Source organism: Papaver somniferum, chromosome 6 (genome assembly GCF_003573695.1).
Source record: "Papaver somniferum cultivar HN1 chromosome 6, ASM357369v1, whole genome shotgun sequence".
Classification (NCBI taxonomy): domain Eukaryota; kingdom Viridiplantae; phylum Streptophyta; class Magnoliopsida; order Ranunculales; family Papaveraceae; genus Papaver; species Papaver somniferum.
The window spans coordinates 13,188,224-13,206,635 of record NC_039363.1 but is presented as its reverse complement, the minus strand read 5'-3'; the positions used below and the strand labels follow the sequence as shown (position 1 = coordinate 13,206,635).

The 18,412-nt window shown below is 35.9% G+C and overlaps 1 long non-coding RNA gene across 7 annotated transcripts; it reads right to left on the bottom strand.

Moving 5' to 3' along the window:
• Positions 1-5,177: 5,177 nt before the first annotated feature.
• Positions 5,178-8,898, bottom strand: LOC113286959. Of its 7 annotated transcripts, none has more exons than XR_003329615.1 (8): positions 8,197-8,898; positions 7,697-7,801; positions 7,318-7,491; positions 6,392-6,640; positions 6,135-6,229; positions 5,866-5,957; positions 5,632-5,783; positions 5,178-5,483 (listed from the first exon to the last, which is right to left on the bottom strand). It is a non-coding gene; the product is annotated as an uncharacterized LOC113286959 (long non-coding RNA). The 7 variants fall into 7 exon arrangements; XR_003329617.1 differs by having other exon boundaries at positions 7,697-7,778; XR_003329613.1 differs by having other exon boundaries at positions 6,135-6,259; positions 7,697-8,898.
• Between the last annotated feature and the right edge of the window lie 9,514 nt (positions 8,899-18,412).

The following is an 18,412-nucleotide window of genomic DNA, read 5'->3' as shown; positions in this document are numbered from 1 at the left end:
CTAAAAGTATTTCAAGATGGAAACCGTTAGCAATAGTTATGTGTAATCACAATAATTTCTATTCCAAACCCTAGTTATCCTTCTTAAAACACAAGAATAAATTCTCATAAGAAGTTTCCTAGACAATAATTAAAAAACAGTTCCTAAACCAGAGAAAGTTTCACTTACTTTGAATACTCTTCTCATACTCCCTATAATCTTCAAGCTCATCTTCAATTAGATCAATACTGGATTCAAGATTATCCATCTTTTCCTCAAGTCTTTTGGAAGAAGATTCGAGTTCACTCTTCAAGGCGTGCACTTGTTCCAATACGAGATTCATGGTTAAAGAAAGCTTATCAAAATGAGAGACAGAAGGATTCCTATCAAAAGAGGAATCGCGTTTGTCCGAGCACATCTCACTATCAGAAGAGTCGAAACGAACTTTCTTAGAGGGAAAAAGAACAGTCTAGACATCATTTTCTTTGCTTGAAATACTTGATGGAGACATGATAAATAGATAAATGAAATGCTCTGATCAAAGGGAAATCTTCAACTTAAAAAGAAGGAATATGTGGGATAAGTTTCCAAAAAGACCTTTGACCAAAACCTTAATAGAATCCTGGATATCCCAAAAAAAAGTCTTATTAGGAAAACCGCTTATGTAAAAAAACGGTTCTTAACTCAATAAACAAAGGTAGAGCAATAAAACTATAAATAAATTAGGAAAAACACCAACAGAAATTTTCATCACAACCCTCTAGAAGATTATGGTTCTTGCTTCAAGGGGAAAAAAGAAGAAGAACCTTTGACAAAATTACAATTTGTAATTTTTATCATCCATACAAGACGGGGTGGTATCTTATGAGAGGATGAAAACATAGTTATTCCTTGTTTTTGATTTTTATTCAAGGATGAAAGATCAAGTTCAGAATCTTTGCTTTCCAGCACTATTCCGAACACCTTGTTTAACGATTTTTGCAAACTATGAATGGTTCTGGAAAACTATTTCGAAAAAGATGTAGGTTTCTTAGAAGATTTCCTTTGCTTTTTCTAAAACCTTGGTTTAACAGAAGAAGATTTTCCTTGAACCTTTATGCACACGGTTTCTAGATGATCCTGATTTTTACACAAAAGAGACAAATCATTTGTTGTGTCCTTGTAATTTTTAATATCATTCTCATTGTAAGAAAGATTTGAATCACAATTGTTAGAGTTAGCTTGTTAGATCACCGATGTTCGATTACAAGGACACAACAAATGGAGAAATATAATTACTAGAGTTAGCTTGTAATTTCCAGTATCTTTCAATCGTTAGATCGAATTTAGCTTGTTACACACAAATGAAATTTATCTTCATTTAGATATGGATAACTGTACCTAAACGTGTACACCAAGTTGGCTCAACAACAGTTAAGAGAAGTTATCCATATGAACACTTTCATATCAACCTTATTTATCTTAACCACAACCAGTTCAAATGACTTAAATAAAACTACTTATAGAGTTGTTCAATTGTTTACATTCTCGTAGAAGCATACAAGACGCAATTGAAGCAAAATCGTTTTGATTCACTCGAATTAATTCACGGACATTATAGTGACGGTTTGCAAAAGATTGCATTCCTTATTATATAAATGTATTATTTCATGGCACAACCGATTCTAGAACATAACCCACTCAATTATGCAAACAGGTACACATACCTATGTAGCCGACTTGGACTGTGTTTGCTAGTATGCAAACAGGTATTAAATACTGTCGCATACTTCCAAACTTCAATTGTAACCAGTACGCGTACAATTACGCATACTATAGTACCCGGACTTCAATTGGCTTCGCCAGTACGCGCACAGGTACGCATACTCCAGCTCCCGGACTTTACCTGACCTCGCCAGTACGCATACGGGTATGCATACTACACCGGTCTTGGATCAACACATATGCAAGTACACATACTGTTCTTATAATCCAATTATGGTTAAGTGTTCTAAACTACGTTTCTGAAACATTCTTAGAAAACGATAATAGATGTCTCACACAAATTATTAGCTTCACTGCAATTTTCAAGTGATTTAATAATCAATACGAAACATTCCGAGTCTACATCAAATGACCGTCTCACACAAATCATATAAGATGTTACCCGGAGCGATTTTCACATGATCATCTTTTGACTTTCGCCAAGAATATAAGATGAACTTGGTTAAAGCGAAAGCTTACCAATACATATTTCGAGAGATATGTAAGCGAGTTACACTCAGCTCGAACTATCAAATGTGTATAATATGAAATCTATATAGCTATACGACTTTTATCTCAAATAGGAGATAGAGTAGAAATAGACTTCCGAGTGATAGATGAGTTTCAGTCTCCGCATAACTTTTGTTGATGAAGTTCCACAAGATCTTCTTAATAGTTCTTCGTCTTCAATTAATGAATGCCTTGAAGTCTCAACTACACATTATATCCTAGTCCGAGACATAGGTATAAGTAGACTAGAAATCAAGACTTATAGTTTTGATCACTAAACTTGACAAACAAGCTTGAGATAGCAACACTTGCGAGTTTTACCGAGCCGTGCTCTAACATATTGGATTTCTCCACTTGACTTTGATATTCTCACATTGTTAGCCCAGTTCGGACTAACCCTGTTTCAAGTGGACACTGTGTTGAAATATTCCTTCAGTGATTGATGCTTCAAGAGGTTTATACACGGTTGGTCTTAGATAGGTTGTGATCAAAGAAAAAGATTATGGTGCATTTGAGTACCCTCTTCTTTTCAACAAATAATATTATTAGTTGGATACAACATTGACTCCAAAAATATGTTGCCAGCCTCAGAATAAGTTTGATAGAAGAAAAAACTTCAGTATTTATATACCAAGGTAGTTTGGACACCAAGAAATTTCTGAAACCGAAAATGTTCTCAAGATATGCAACAAAGCACCTGATTTCGTCTTTGTATATAATTCCAACCGATGGTTAATAATTTATCAGATATCTCAGGGTTGCTTTTAAATTTATCATTCTTTCTCATTTATTGAAAACCTAAGTGTAAACCCATGTTTGATCTCATCCAAAACCATAACTTTGTATCTCTATTGAAGAACTTAATCTCTTTCTTTTTGATGCTAAAATAGTGTCCCAAGGTCCAAGACTTAACAAGCAAGTAACTCGATGTTCACTGGTGTATGTCTTCTGAAATATTTTTTTTTTATTTTTGTTGTTACTTGTCATTCCTTTTCATAGGTATACAAAATAACACTTTCGTTAAAGATTTCATTAATTTCCTAAGTTTAGCGGTAGTTTTTTGAATTTAATGTATGAAATGATCATTATTACCTTCTTCTTTGTTTCTTTCGGTCGAAAGATTTCTTTGTTCAGTTCACATTTATGTTTTTTACAATATTATGGTTATATATTTTGATTAGTTTCCTAAGATACACTGGAGAATTTCAGTGAATTTGGATTGGATTTCTGATCACAGGGGAACTGTTGCTGGTCAAAACATGATTTTGACTTTATTTCTTGGTTTTAACATGGTCAAAACATGCATATATTTTTTGATATTGCAAAAAATTTAAACTGCAGTTTACAGTTGCGGCCTATTAACGTAACAACAATTTAAAACTGTTGCGAACAAAAATTTGCAACTGTAATACAGTCGTTGCAAAATATTACAACATCGACTTTATAGCAATGAGGCGTAATTGTTGCGAACCTGCTTTGCAACTGAATCTCGTCATTGCTAATAAAAAAAATGGTATAGTGCATGCTCTCTCATTGTTTCTGATAAAAATCATTTGTGTTTATTAGATGGAATTTGGTGATATATGCTGCGTTGATGGGGTAGTGCGCAGTGTGGATTGGGTAAGTGGTTGATACACACCTAACGTACAACCCTTATATATTATTTTTTATTTTTGAACGCTAGATGGTCAAGATCTTGATCTGGATTACATATAATTACACCGGTTTCACATGTTTTTTTTTCTTCAAATCATTGTCATTGAATTTTCTAGATACACTCGGAATGTTAATCTTAATTTTGTCTAACCTGGAGCTCAAGGGGATGAAGGAGTATCTCACTGTAGAAGCAAAAGGAGTTGAACCAAATGCACAAGTCCAAATAATTACCATCTCCTATATTCCACCTAATGCACTCTCTAAAAACATCTCTCCTGCTAAGAATATTTCTCCAACGTGAAGAACATCTAATCTTGTTAGAGCATATCTCGGTTGAACCCACCAAGCGTTGGTATGTCAAGTTTGGTTGTCATATTTTAGTGAATCAAAACTCAAGTTAAGAGTCACTTGATTATGTACTAGAGTCAACTTCGTATAGGTTACCTTGAAAGTATTAGGATATGAGACATTACAAGTATTGCAAAGACTTGAAGATTTGAAGAAGCAAAGAGCTACAACGACAACAATCATCCTTCCACTTGAGGTTAATGATATTTGACTTGAACTGTTTCATTCTCTAATGTATCTTTCAAGTCGTGCATATTGAAAAAAAAACTGCGAAACATATTTGAATTCTAGATAGACATTACTTAAGGAATACAATACGAGGTTTATTTCTTAACCACTAAATTTTTTAAATAAGACATCGCCATAATCATTTGAATGCTATTGTGATTATGTATATGGGTATTTGGTGAGGATTTCATCCTAGGTAACAATGTTTTACATGTGTTCTAAGGAAGTAAGTTCATAAACTTGTTTGTGAACCAAAAAAAAAATTGTCAGGTGTTATTGGTTTTTTTATTCATTGCTTATCTTATGAACAACCAATATGTGTGATTGAGTATAACCACTCACAACTTGTTTGTGTTCTTGGTAGAACTATTCACAAAATCCTGACATGTATTGGTATGACTTTTATTAGTGAAACCGATCTTAAGTAATCACCTGAGATGGCATGATCGGGTTTGTGTTTTGTCTGACCAAATTTGGGAAAGGGGAACCGATCCTAGTAAGAGGTGCAGTACATCACAAAGGGGAACCGATCCTTGTATGGGGTGCAACAAGTTTTATAGCAGAAAAAGGAACCGATCCTATGGACATGTGCAACACGTTTTAGGCAAAGGGGAACCGATCCTATGGACATGTGCAACTTTAACAAACTAATATACATAATCTAATTTCCATGCTATTAGAGATGTGAATAACTATTGTACAAAGAAAATTACTGGACAGAGAAATAAAACAACTTTTATACATATTGACCAAACTACAAGCTTAATAATCTGAGGCTAAAAAGGAAAAAGTCATACAGTTGTGAGGGATTAAGGGATAAAAGATCAGAAAAGCATCTACCTGAATTGTCGAATCGCGTTTTTGTATCTGAATTTTCTAGTCTTGCTCCAGTTGAAAAATATGGGCAACTTGATTTCTGAGTTGTGTGTTTCGATCCTTCTCAATCTTATGCTTTTCAGACAACATCAGATTTTCTGACTGCAGCAAAAGTGATACAATGAAGATAATGTCGAATTGCCCTAGACACAACATAAACAGAATGTTTTGAGATATTAAATAACTTAAGAAAAACCTTTAGATCTGCCTGCAATGTAAAGGAAACTTTCCGGGCCTTCTATACTCCATTGAAAGAATAATACACTGTCAGAAGATTTAACACAAACTTACAACATCTCTACATTTCTTAATGGTATCTCGATTCCCAAGACTTAGCTCCGCACTCCGAGCTCTTGCATAGAAAGTAAGAGATGACAGTGTCTTGGGCAGATTAGAAGCATTGGGACAGACATTTACGATCAACAATGTTTTTGATCTTCCTCCTGCAAAAGGTTTGACTTTAAAACTCTAATAAAAGCATTATATTTAACCAACTTCAACACTTGAGTAGAAAGAACTGATTACCTATTGAATCTTCGAGTAGTCTTGTGAGTCTAAAGTTCTCATCAGGTATCATCTCCTTCTTCGAGGTCAACGAAGACAAGACATCACCCAAACTACAAGTGAAATACCAAGAAAGTCAGAGTCTTCCTTGTCACACCAAATAGTTGAAACTTTTGTGTTTGGCCCTACAAGTAAAAACTTCATGTTTTGATGAATAGGCTGAAATTTGTTACATCTAAGATAAAAAATTTCAATCAATAGACATGTTGAGTAATAAAAAGACCACTTACGCAGATAGCGATTTCGTCACATGCAACAAGTCTGTAACATGCTCTCCAGTAGCATCTTCCCCGTTGAAATCATTTTTCCCATGGAATATTCTATTCTACATGATGTTTTTTTTTGTCAAAATATTCTACATGATTAAATAGTATTGAAACATGACAATGGTATAAATTCTGTTAGAGACATAGCAGTAAATGGACATTGAAAATTGAAAGACAAAAATTATTCTTTCATTTTAAACATGAAAATATTCTGAACTTACTTAATGGAACAATTGTGATGTTGTATACTTGCAATACACTTTTTGCAGTAATTATGAAATTTTCTTGAGCTCACTATGCAGCACGATGAATTTCTGTAGCTAATCGAATATAACTCAAACCGCTAATAGGTCATTGATGATGGATCGGTTGTAAGCGGAATTTAAACCATATAGATCTTTCTGAGCTTGGCATCCAAAAGAGTACCAACCATATCATTTCCCTCCGACAGTTAATCCTTGTCCAGTGCACTACCGTTGCCAGTTAATAAGTAATCATAACTTGAATAAAAAAGATTGGCAATAAAAGAATCTATATGGTACTGCAACTATCAAATTTATTTTGCTTTCATTTGAATGTACTGTGTGTCGGAAGCATTCCTTAAATGGTTTCATAATACAACCAAGTACACAAATTTCCTAAAAAGTAATTGAACAAAGACACTGATATAATGAACGCGCTTATTACGTTTTTACTTATTATGTCCGTCCAAACTAAGGTGGAGTCTAAAACAACCAAAATAGAGAATAGGAAATGCAACTCAATTAAATTGTGTCCCAAAACCTTAAAGAAAAACAACACCCAACTTAAACAACCTCTTATTACTAATTGATTCTTCTCTGCATACTCACAAACAAAATGAGTATGGAGTTAAAACATAAATAGCACCAACTAACAAGTTATGGAACTGTACTTGTATTTTTCCCAAAGAATTTAACAAATCGGGGTAACAACATGATATTATGTGTTTATTTTCAAAAACTTCTCAGTAGAAGGAACTATTTTGCAATTTTTAATCAAAAACCAACAGATCCGAACATGGTTAAAAACAATGCACAAAATGGAGGTGACTAATAATTACGAATGAACTGTCAGGTAAATAAAATAAAGATCTCTAATACAGCAATGTAAGTTTCCTTTAGGTTACCTGTGGTATTTATTAAGAGGTTTTCATTCTTCATATGCTCCCCAAGATGATGTCAATGCATATAGGGACCAGCTATAGGAAAACAAACATTGTCGACATAATCATATGGCTGGAAAGCTGCAGCAGCCGTAAGACGAATCAAATCACATTTAGAACACCCTCAGGAAGGTCGACCTGACATGAACAACACACAACTAAGAAAATTACAGAAAGCGTTCAAAAATGAAGATCCTAGTACATATCTAACTCTAATTCTAATATACTTAAGTATGGAGAAATTAGTACCAATTTTAAGAAAATAACAAATATTAAGGAAGAATAAGAAGCAAAGTTTCAAAACAAATAATGGGTAGGAGCTACATCAAATTTGCAGTAAAACCTTAGGATAAGAGATCTTTTCCTTGCCAAGTGATTTGAAGCAGCACCAACTCTAGCATCCATCTCCTTATTAACTGATTCCTCTTTATAAAATCAGAGTGACTAACTATTAAATCAGAAGATGCACATACAACAAAACTAATTAAGCATGAAACTAATAAAAATTGACTTCTATTCTCTTCATATCTCTTACGGTTAGAAAAGTTGTAAAACGAACATTTCTAAATTTTAACTTCAGAAGCAAATGAAAGTCAAAAATCCAAAAGATATCTCAAGAAGCAGAACATCAACGGAAAAACATGGACATCCACGGTCACAGCATATACCATCACAACCAAAACATGAATGAAGAAGAAAAACAGACCGTTCTCCCATGAAATAATCCCTTAGCCTTGTCAGATCATCGGTTGAATGTCATGTAAATAGATTTCTAAACTCTAATAAGAAAAGAGAAATATAGATCAAATGGACAAAACCCCAGATTTAAAAAGTAAAACTTACAAAGAAATGGTCCAAAACACCGAGAGTACCAGAATTTGTAAAATCTTGATGTGAGTTTTCTCTGTTCAAATCCTCCCCAAATTCTCATGACTTCTGTGCAAACTCAAATCAGATGAAAGCTCATCTTTTCATATCTGATATTAACTTTAACTCCACCTCAATCTCGTAAATTCATCTCAATGAATGAACAAAAACAATTGGATAAGACAAAAAATTCTTTAAAAAAGTTGAAGAACCCTAATTCTTCAAGCAATCGAAAAAAACCACAATATAAATGAACTTTACCAGAAACCCATTAAAACTCTACAAATCTTGAACTTATGAGAATAACCCTAAATTTAGAAAATGAAAGAAAATTTGAGATCTGTTAGTCTAAACCCTAATAAGATTTTTTTTCTCAGATTGAATAAAATTACCCTAATAAATTGGTCGGAATGACTTGGGATTTGATATATATCTCTGAAATAAACAAGTCATTCGACCTTAATCTCAGAGAGATTACTGATTTAAGACTTGGTAAGTTATCTGAAATCAGAGTAGTTGAACCCTAAAAATAGAGAAAAGAACTAGACAAAGAGAATCAGAGAAGAAAGATAAAAGAAGAGAAAGGGTTCTGATAATCACTATCAGCATCATCGTTGTGTGAATGATCGATGAAATGATTGAATCTCCAAACAAGAAGAAGTTGAACCTTAAAGAGAAGATATCGAGAAAGAGAATATAAAATGAAGAATAAGATTTTTGTTCGTTTTAATCCAACCCTGAGTCAGTTTTACAGCTGACTGAACATCTGGATGGGGTGAAACCAAGTCAGATTGAAAGTGTGGGAAGCACAGAAACGATTCGCACGCGTACAACTATATTATGTTGCGAATCGCAGCTGAATAAAACAGTTGCAAGTTTCATAACTGGTTGGAACTGTTGCGACGTTTTTGCAACTAAAATTAGCAACTCTTCATAAAATGTTGCTAATATGAGTTGCTAATCCCTGAATTTGGTGTAGTGTCTGCGATTGTCTTGTTAGTTGCCTCTTCTTGTCCATTACTCTGTGGATACAAAGGAGTGGATTTTCCACTTTGGATTTTGAATGCATTAAGTAGCATTTCTATGTTTTCTCCTTCAAACTGTTTTCCATTATCGGAAACTAGTTGTACGGGGATTCCGAATCTACAAATGATATTCTCAAATATGAATGTGAATATATCTTTATCTCGAATATGTTGCACCGCTTTCACCTCTACCCACTTTGTAAAATAATCTGTTGCTACTATTAAATATCTCCAATGCCCTGATCCTAGTATAAATGGACCTACAATGTCTAAGCCCCATTTTACAAATGGCTACACACTTGTTGATGAGCTCAGTGCCGCTCCTAGGGCATGTATTTTCTTTCCGTGACGTTGACATTCTTCGCACCGCCTCGATACTTCTTTCGCGTCTTCATGCATGTAGGGCCAGTAATATCCTTGTATCTTTGTTCTGTACGCCAAAGATATGCCTCCACTATGGTTCCAAGCATCTCCGTAGTGTAATGCTTTCAAAATTTCCATCCCCTCTTTTCGCGTTAAACATCTAAGCGATGGTCCAAGGAATGATCTTCGATATAATACACAATCTCTTAGTTCGTAATTTATCGTTCGACTCTTTAACTTGTGTGCCTCCAACCTGTTCCTTAAGACTTCTCCCTTCTCCAAATATAAATGGAGTTGGGTTCTCCAGTCTGCGTCTTTGTTCGCTTGCTCTTCTTTTGCATTTTCTACTATCATTACATCTGCATCTTCTCTTCTTCCTTCTTGATAGAGGGAGAAAATAGTGTATGTATCTTTATACACCTTGCGGTTGGATATACCATCATAGATGGAATAAAAGAAAATGTGTTTGTTAATCTATTATCTTTCCTTGATATGTATCTCCAACTTATTTTTGGAATTTGTGTTGATAGCTCTGCGACAAGTTTCTTGTACTTCTGTAAGGATGGCTCATTTGTGTTATATGTCCCTTCTATTTGGCGGATAACTAATTGTGAGTCACTAGTTATTCGCGCATCTTCTAACTTCATTTCAATCACCAACTGTAACGCGTGCACCACCGCTTCGTATTAAATTTCATTATTGGTGGACGCGAACACCAACCTGAATGAGGATGCCATTCTCACTCCTGCTGGTGAGATAAAAACTATTTCGATTCCATTGCCTTCTCCATTCGATGATCCATCCACCAGTATTTCCCATCTATTTGAATTATGATATGTCAGCAAATCTTTAAGATTCCCATGTTCTTCATCCACGTCCATCATTTCTTCAGCATGTTCATCCTCTTCCAACGTAAATTCTGCCAAGAAGTCTGTGATGACTTGTGATTTTGGTGAAGATAATATTTCATAATTGATTTCAAAATTCCCCACCTGTGCATTCCATCTTTCAATCCTTCCTGATCGTTTTGAATTTTTCATTATAGACTCAATTGGTGCTTCTGTCAATACCTTAATTTTATGGGCTTGAAAATAAATACGAAGTTTCTGTGTTGCATAAACCAGTGCGAGAATCAGTTTTTCAATCTTTGAGTAATTTTTCTCTTCTACATTATATGTTTTACTTATATAGTATATTGGCTTTTCTACTCCTTGATCAAAACGTAGTAAGACAGCACTTAGTGCATGCGGTTTTGATGCTAAATATAATAACAATTCTTCTCCTGGCTCCGCTTTTTGCAAAATTTATAAATTCATTAGGTAATTCTTTATGCTCTGCAGTTCTTTGTCATATTCTTCTATCCATTCGAACTTAGTCCCCTTTTTTAAGATATTGAAAAAGTGTTTGCATTTGTCTGAAGAACGCGAGATAAACCGTCCCAACGAAGCTAACAATCCATTTAGCTTCTGTACATCTTTCACTGTCGCAGGTGATGGAATGTCACGAACCGCTTGTACCTTTTCTGGATCGACTTCTATTCCCTCTTTGGATACAATATAACCTAAGAATTTTCCTGACGCAACTCCAAAAACGCACTTTTCTGGATTTATCTTGGTGTTGAATTGCCGCATCTGCTCAAAGATTTCTTTCAAGTTGTCAACATGATCTTCAGCAACATATCATCGACATAGACCTCCAATGTCGTATGTATCCATTTTGCAAACACTTTTTCTACCATTCTTTGATATGTCGCTCCTGCATTTTTCAGTCCGAAAGGCATTTTTGTATAACAATATAATCCTCTGGGCGCGAAAAAAGAAGTATGTTCTTGATCTTCCCCAGCCATAGGACTTTGATTGTAACCTTTATATCCTTCCACCAGTGAGAGTCTACCATTTCCTGATGCTGCTTCTACCATCTGTGGTATATCTGGTAATGGAAAGCTGTCCTTCGGACATGCCTTGTTTAAGTCACTGAAGTCTATGCAAATCCTTATTCCATTATTCTTCTTTGGCACCACCACCATATTTGCTATCCATTCCGGATACTTTGCTAGTCTTATAATTCCTGCCTAAAGCATCTTCTGTAACTCTGCTTCTATTTGAGGATGGTATGTGGTTGTTATCTTCCTTATCCTTTCCTTAAATGGCCGTGCGTTCTTCTTTATATCCATTTTGTGGCATGCGACAGAAAGATATATTCCTGGAATTTCTTCCATGCTCCATGCCAAAATGTCCTTATATTCTCGTAAGATATTGATCGTTCTACCCTCTTCTTCTTTACCCATCTTTGTTCCAATTTTTAATATCTTTGGTTCTTGTTTTGTTCCAATATTTATTTCTTTCGTCGGCTCCGCTGCGATGAAATTCTCTCTTGGTCCTCCTATTGGTGTTGTCTCCTTTATTTCTTACATCGGTTCGCCTTCTTTTTCTGGAATTTCACTCGGTTCGCCTTCTTGTGCTCTTAGTTCTTTTGCTCTTCTCAAGCTATCTTTTCGCTTTAGTGCGCGTCCTTCATAGTTTCTTACATCTATCTGGCTGCAGATCTTCGCACTCTTAGCATCTCCTTTTATTTCGCCTATTCCGCTTGGTATTGAGAACCGTATACATTAGTGAAGAGTTGATGCTAAAGCTTTTATCACATGTATCCATGGTCTCCCCAAGAGCATATTGTACGGTGATTCCACATCAACCACGCACAATGTCACATGTGTTTCTATTTCTCCCAACATTATTCGCACAGTTATCTCTCATTTTGGCTTTGTTGTTGTTTTGTTAAAACCATGAATGTTATAAGTTGAGCAGGTCATATCCGTATCCTTGTATCCCATACCTTTAAACGCGCGGTAGAATAATATATCTACCTACCCCGTGTCTTCCAAGGTTCTTTCTATCGCCCATTCGTCTGAAAATTTCGCTTCCGCACTTCTTTCTTATCGCGCTGCAGTTACTGTAACTACCAAAGGATATGTGCGCCTTCAATTCCGCACTTCCTCTGCTGTGAATGTTATCTTCTGTTTTTCCCAGTCCTTCAAGGGAGGTAACTTTTCTACCGTCATAATTTTCGTTCCTTCAAAATCACGCTTGTGTATTTTTCTTGTGAGTCCTTCATGGAAATTATTGACAATTGTTTTGGTTATTAGGTTACACTATAATCTCCTGCCGCCTTCTCTTGATTTGATGATTTTGGTCGAATCTGCTTGTCCGTCTCTTTTTGTAGCACCTTTTTGATTTTTGTAATTGTTTTTTTGTTGGATCTGTTCTTGGATTTGCTTTAGGTTGTTTTTCTTTTCGTCCATTTTTGCTGATTTAACAATTTTATCTTTCTTTCTTCTTAAGATAAGATCTTCCTTTGGTAATAAATTTCTTCTTAATGAAGAATCACTAACCACTTCAGATTTGCTTTTCAATTAGATTCACCAATAGGGTTTATCAGTCCGAGATGTTTTCTAGCGCCAAAATGTAGTTGCAGGAAATCCTACAACCACACCCTTAATGAAATCTAAAGAAAAAATCAAGTGATCATCATAAAATTCATAAGAACATTCATTAGATCTTCAATTTGGATACAAAATCATGAGAAAGCTCTAACTTGGAGAATAAACAATCTTTGTCTCTCCTGAATTTCTTGTCTAAGATCTCCAAAAGATCTCCCTCAATACAGGGTCGCTCGGTCCCTTATATAGGAGTTTACATAGTGGATGACAGCTAATAATGCCCTTATTTTCTGATCTGGATTGCTTCATTAACGCACACTTACATTGACTGTTCTCGCACATACCCTATAACATCGCACAATCTTCACACTTTACTCGTGATTGCGTTGATGTCATCTGGTACATCATTCTGGATATGCTGTATGCGATTGTCTTCGCCCGGTCTTGATAATCATTGTATTGACATACTTGATTGGTGTGCGGTATTTTGTATCTACACAACAAAAAAGATACAAAAACTACTGGTCCAATTGCAATGTCCCTTGAACTCTCCATGAAGGCATAAATCAACAGGGGAACGAAACTGGAGTCTGTAACGACATAACAGAAACAACAAGAAGCATATCTTGCAATTAGGACGTTATTATCATAGAGTCTGTATGATAATTAAATCAAGGAAACTTACAGAGTCCGTATTGTGGATCCAAACCTGCAAGCTTGGCATACCCAATATCCTATTTCACATGTAAACAGAACGAGTTAGCATTGTATGGTCATCTACCTAGTAATTATATTAAACGAACTTTTAACTTTTCTTTTTCGTAATGTTTTATTTATATACCTGAGGAATACAGAGGCTTGCAATGGTGAGTCCTGCAATGAGATCTCCTTTAAACTTAGATAAGTTGTAGGTTCTTCCCCAGGCGAGAATGGGGAAGATTGCTTGGAGTCCCAGGAAAATTTTTCTTGATCTTGTCTGGTTCTTGAAATGCCGCAAAGGGTCATCCGAAAAGAATGTCTCATTTACTGTTGTTCTAAATTCTTTCATCAAGTTTTGCTTACTACAAGGTGCCCAGACTTTATGAATAATGTGTTCACCGTTTGAATCATCCACTCTTGAATGTTAACTTTATATCATCACGATCGACTAAAAGGGTTTAATTATCTGTTTTTTATTCGTGAAAATATATGCTTTCACTCAGGAGAAGTTCTGGTATTTAAATTTTGTTTTCACGTCGTTTGCGTAATTTGAACCTTTTCAACTCAAGTATTTAAGCATTCCGGGACTCAAACTGTTAAAACACAATTTACACTTTGCCGGGATTTGAGATTCCATATAATCTGTGTGTTTTAAAATAGGTTATATTTTGTGGTGGGTTCACCAGTTCGTTTTTTGTCCAAATGAGAGTTCATCGATTATAGAAACTAGAAAGAACTTGTTTAAGTATACTCATCTTTTTCACTTTCCTTAACCTTGTATTAAAATCCATCGTAAACAAAAGACATACAAGGAGAACTCACATTCAAACAAAAACCAGCTAAAATACAACGTTGGTTCAGATACGATGGTATTGCAATTGTATGTAGATGATATTATTTTGACTGGTTCTTCAGATGTCTTGCTTAATCATTTAGTTCAATTTTTAAGTTCATCTTTTGCAATGAAATAGCTGGGTGATATGCATTACTTCTTAGGCATAGAAGCTGTGAGAACTTCAACTGATATTATGTTAACTCAGAAGAAGTATACAGTTGAGTTGTTAGCAAAAGCAAAAATGTCATAGTGTAATCCTTATACTACTCCAATAGCTAAGGGTCTAAGAGTGTCTATCAATGAAGGAATTTTATAATCAAATGAGTATGGGGATAGGACTATAGTTGGTATGCTACAATACTTATGTTTAACAAGACCTGATATATGCGTTGGAGTTAATTATGTAAGTCAGTTCATGCATGCCTCGACAGATATTTACATGTCATTAGTAAAAAAGATTCTTATAGATATTTTAAGGGAACTATTGGATATATCATTCCTTTAAGAAAAGGTGATATTAATAAGTTAACAGCTAATACTGATTCTCATTAGGAAATTTGTCTTGAAACTCCAAGATCAACATGAGTTTATGCTATTTTATTGGTAATTGGTAGGCTTCTAAAAGGTCCTAAAAATTATCCCCGGCAACGGCGCCAAAAACTTGGTAGGCTTCTAAAAGGTCCTAAAAATTATCCCCGGCAGCGGCGCCAAAAACTTGGTGGGCCCGGGAACGTGTATAAAAATTAAGCGCAATGAAACGCGGGCCTACAGTAATACCGCAAGTGCACGGTCGTCGGTTGTAGCTCGTGCAAGTACGGGTCGATCCACAGAGATTGGGAGTGTTTTGTAATGTTTAGCTATTTGGGTTCTAGTTGCTATTGTTGGGCTTTGGATACCAATGGATTTTGGTAACCAATGGGTTATGATTGTACTTTGGGCCTTTGAGTTCTTTGGGAATGAACTGGGCTTTAGCTTTAGCCTATCAGTACACTAGGCTTTTGGAGAGAACTGTGGACTGGGCTTAACAGTTCACTTGTGAACTGGGCTTGGTAGTGAACTAGGCTTTGGCCTTTAACCTAAACTGTGGCTGGGCCTTATTAATGAACTTGGGCTTTTGGATTAAGTAAACTGAACTTGGGCTCAGTGTTGAAGTGAGCTTTGGGTTCAGTTGCAGCAGCAGCAGCAGTGGAAGGGAGGCAATGCAGCAATGCAAAGGAAAGCAGCAACAGCAGGGTTGCAGGGCAGATGGGTTGCAGCAGCAGCTGCACAAGCAGTGCACAGCAGCACAAGGCCAAGAAAACAGCAGCAACCGCAGTAGGAAGGAAAAAACAGCTGCAGCAACAGCAGCTGCAGCAGCAGTGGAATAAGAGAAGCAACAGAGTTGCAGGGCAGTGGAAGCAAAGATGACAGTGAAGCAAAGACAATGAAGAAAGTTTAACAAGACAATGACTCAACAAGCAAAACAAGGCAATATAGCAAAGGGAAAGAACACAGCAACTACAAGCATAAAACAGTGCAAGATGAACCAAGGCCTAAGCCAAGGGCAGGGATGATAATGAAACTGAAATGGAGCAAAACTAAGGCATTCTTCTAGAGTGGGAAGAGAACTAGCTTGCTCATTGTCACTAGTGAGCACTAGTTTCTCCCCACTACTCAATCAAATCAGTGCAACCTAAGCATACAAAAGGAATGGCAAGATAATCAGCTTGCTATGAGCACTGATTTCTTCCATTGCACAATCAGTTCAATGCTTCAAAGGTAACTAGCTTAGCATTCCATCAAACTAACAGCAGTGAACTAACTTAACATTAAACTAAACATCAACAAGAACATAACAAATTAACAGGATATGAAACCAAGCACATTAACAGGAACTTAAACAGGATATGAAAATAAATGAAATTAAAACTAACACACATGAACAGAAATGAGTTTGAGCTGAAATTGAAAATTAACAGGACATGAAAGTCCTGGATGCCGGCTAATCCAAGCATGAGTTTTACATCACACCACAGGGCTATTTATACCCAAATCCCTAAATTATACAATTAGGGTTTCTACCCAAAAATTCCCAGATTGAAAACAGTACAATTAGGGTTTGGTTTTACCTAATTCACCTAATTCAACCATACCCATATCCCTACTCTAGCTTCCCTATGCTCTCCCTAACAGAAATTAGGGTTTTCTATAAAAATCCCAAAAATTGAGAAATTAGGGTTTCGTAAAATCTTACTTTGATGGCGCAATTTCTTCAATCAATCGCTGACCCATCCTTCCTCTGACTTCACTGCTCCTTCCCATGCCTTTTTTAGCTTCGATTGATAACATGCAATCATTCTCATCAATTCCACACGTCACTGAAATCGTGTGATGTTGATGAAGTTGATTGAAAGTTACCATGTGCGGTAGGTGGTATGGTTGTGGCAGAGTTGGTGGTGGCGGACATGGTGGTACGGTGGAGCGGCAGTGGAGTTGGTGGTGGAGCGGTACGGCAACAGGGAGGAGGAAGAAGAACGGAAGAGAAGAAGGGAGTGAGAGAAAAAACTCTCGATGGTTTTTAGGGTATAGGAATTTTCACTGTGGAGCATGTATATCGGAGATGATGATCAGAAACGTTGAGCGTTGGATGCAAATATGGTTGGTAGATCTAACGGTAATATAAGAGATGAATCACGTCGACCGTCGGATTGTGAAATACAACGAAGTCAACGGTGTAAGATGATGTTAGGTACTGTAGTGTTAAGCGAAAGTATCGAGATTTGATGAGCAGGCAAAGAAGCGACCGTAGGATCTAAATGTGATCTAATCTGAAGGCTGAGAATGGAGGCGGGTATGGATATAGAAAATGGGTTTGGGTAAGGGTTTTGGGCCTTAGGTATGCCAAGCCCATATATTCTTTAAGAACAATTCTTCCTTCTTGAGCCCATTCCTAGCTTTTTGGACGTGCGCTCCATTCTTTGCGGCTTCCTTGCGTAATTTCTTCCGGCTTTTCACTACTTTTCTGCTCTTTTCCGCTCTGCTATTCATCCAAACTTTATTTATTACCTAAAAATGCAAAATTAAGTAAGAAAAATATTTATTCTTGAAAACAATGAAAACACAGAATATGGGATAAAATGTAGAATTAATGCATAAAAGATGAGTTAAATGCCAACAAAAAGGGATAAATATATACAATATTTGGCACTCATCAAATACCCCCAAACCTGAATTTTACTTGTCCTCAAGTAAAACAAAACTAAGGAAATCCTAACTATACCACTGTCGCTGGTCTCTCGAATGCATTTAGCGTATTCACTAAGCCTTTTAAACCACTAAGTGTCCCTAGTGGACGAGTTGAAGTCTCGTGAAGGTTTACCAGAGGTGTGCCTACAAAACCTAAGGACAAAATATAAGCTCATATTCCATCAAATGTGACATGTGCAAAACAGTTTAAGCTCACAGCAAAATGGAGATGTCAATCTAGCTATCGAAGGCACAATCCTAGCACTGATAACAAAAAAAAGACATGTGATAAGAGTGTAAAGTGTATCTACACATGTGTAAAGAAAGATCTGAAGTTATGACTACTAATCACCAAGAGATAGTTTCTCAGGCTAAGAACTGAGGTCGAAATCTAGCTAGCTGTCCGGACTTTACGAGAATTGTGAATGAGTTGGAGGTATTTCACAATTACTCGCGTTGTACATCAATGGCATACACCCTCCTTGCTTATTACAAAGAAACAACAAAATGACTATTTACATGACTCTTATTTACATTGACTACTCTCTTTTTATTTTTGGAACAAGAGAGGATGGAATTGATAAATACTTGATTTTTTTGTATTTTTCT